The sequence below is a fragment of the Fundulus heteroclitus genome, chromosome 14, assembly GCF_011125445.2.
Source record: "Fundulus heteroclitus isolate FHET01 chromosome 14, MU-UCD_Fhet_4.1, whole genome shotgun sequence".
Classification (NCBI taxonomy): Eukaryota; Metazoa; Chordata; class Actinopteri; order Cyprinodontiformes; family Fundulidae; genus Fundulus; species Fundulus heteroclitus.
Genome location: NC_046374.1, coordinates 16,418,497 through 16,420,583, shown reverse-complemented (window position 1 = coordinate 16,420,583; position 2,087 = coordinate 16,418,497). Strand labels below are relative to the sequence as shown.

At 50.6% G+C, this 2,087-nt stretch overlaps 1 long non-coding RNA gene across 1 annotated transcript; it reads right to left on the bottom strand.

The window, feature by feature from the left end:
• Window positions 1–1,080: 1,080 nt before the first annotated feature.
• LOC105923881 lies at window positions 1,081–1,740 on the bottom strand. The gene is made up of 4 exons (XR_001165907.3): window positions 1,679–1,740; window positions 1,470–1,532; window positions 1,307–1,393; window positions 1,081–1,204 (listed from the first exon to the last, which is right to left on the bottom strand). It is a non-coding gene; the product is annotated as an uncharacterized LOC105923881 (long non-coding RNA).
• Between the last annotated feature and the right edge of the window lie 347 nt (window positions 1,741–2,087).

The window sequence follows — 2,087 nt, the reverse complement described above, 5'->3', positions numbered from 1 at the left end:
ACGTTGTGGGAGGCGTCGCTTGACACGTTGTGGGAGGCGTCGCTTGACACGTTGTGGGAGGCGTCGCTTGACACGTTGTGGGAGGCGTCGCTTGACACGTTGTGGGAGGCGTCGCTTGACACGTTGTGGGAGGCGTCGCTTGACACGTTGTGGGAGGCGTCGCTTGACACGTTGTGGGAGGCGTCGCTTGACACGTTGTGGGAGGCGTCGCTTGACACGTTGTGGGAGGCGTCGCTTGACACGTTGTGGGAGGCGTCGCTTGACACGTTGTGGGAGGCGTCGCTTGACACGTTGTGGGAGGCGTCGCTTGACACGTTGTGGGAGGCGTCGCTTGACACGTTGTGGGAGGCGTCGCTTGACACGTTGTGGGAGGCGTCGCTTGACACGTTGTGGGAGGCGTCGCTTGACACGTTGTGGGAGGCGTCGCTTGACACGTTGTGGGAGGCGTCGCTTGACACGTTGTGGAGGGCGTCGCTTGACACGTTGTGGGAGGCGTCGCTTGACACGTTGTGGGAGGCGTCGCTTGACACGTTGTGGGAGGCGTCGCTTGACACGTTGTGGGAGGCGTCGCTTGACACGTTGTGGGAGGCGTCGCTTGACACGTTGTGGGAGGCGTCGCTTGACACGTTGTGGGAGGCGTCGCTTGACACGTTGTGGGAGGCGTCGCTTGACACGTTGTGGGAGGCGTCGCTTGACACGTTGTGGGAGGCGTCGCTTGACACGTTGTGGGAGGCGTCGCTTGACACGTTGTGGGAGGCGTCGCTTGACACGTTGTGGGAGGCGTCGCTTGACACGTTGTGGGAGGCGTCGCTTGACACGTTGTGGGAGGCGTCGCTTGACACGTTGTGGGAGGCGTCGCTTGACACGTTGTGGGAGGCGTCGCTTGACACGTTGTGGGAGGCGTCGCTTGACACGTTGTGGGAGGCGTCGCTTGACACGTTGTGGGAGGCGTCGCTTGACACGTTGTGGGAGGCGTCGCTTGACACGTTGTGGGAGGCGTCGCTTGACACGTTGTGGGAGGCGTCGCTTGACACGTTGTGGGAGGCGTCGCTTGACACGTTGTGGGAGGCGTCGCTTGACACGTTGTGGGAGGCGTCGCTTGACACGTTGTGGGAGGCGTCGCTTGACACGTTGTGGGAGGCGTCGCTTGACACGTTGTGGGAGGCGTCGCTTGACAATTCCACTTCATTGGTTTCCAGTTGCACTTAAGGAATAAGTCATTGTTAGATATTCACATACCTTTTAGTCTTGATTCTAGTAAGTGTCCATGTAATGAAAAGCTTGACAGAATTTAACAAATAATTACCGTCTTTTGAAATTCCTAGCAACCTGGAATCCATTGACTGGAGTAAAGCAACTTTTCTCTTCAGAGGAATCTCATTTTGGGATAATGCTGAAACAAACGAACATCAGTTTAGCCAGAAGTAAGCTTGTTTAACAATTTGCATATCCAAACACTTTTAGCTTACAGTTTCCAGTCCCTTTTGGTTCATAGTGTATTCCTCCATTATGATCAATTGGTAAACAGGTCCCTGTGAATTGAAAAGCATATTTGTTTTTCATAGCACCTTTTCACAACTCTAGCGGCAACTTTCTGGGATCACAAATTGACTACTGAATCACTCATACTTTTTAAATATACACAAAAAAAAATTAAAACTAAAGAAACTTCACAAACCTTTAAGCCACAATGCAACTGCACAAAAACCCAGAAGCCAAATTCCTCCCATAGTTCCTACCACAACTGAATGGTCAACCAGCACCTGAGGCTTAAATAGAGCTCTCTGCAGGCGTTACAGCTGTGGCTCATCAGCTCCTAATTGTTTTGTTTATCTCAGACAACCAAAGTCTTACTGAGTATTTACTGAGATCAAGGCAATTTTTTTCCATGATCATAGTAGCTTTTTATTGATTTTTATACATTTTCCTTACCATGTTTTTCTCAGCAATTCTAATTAAAGAACATTGTGGCTTTATAGACAATTCTCATCCAATAACAACCCAAGGAAATGGAAATACAATGAAAAAAATGTTTCATTTGACCAGTAAAAGCTTCTATCTTATTTCATCTGAACCCCCCAAGAGCC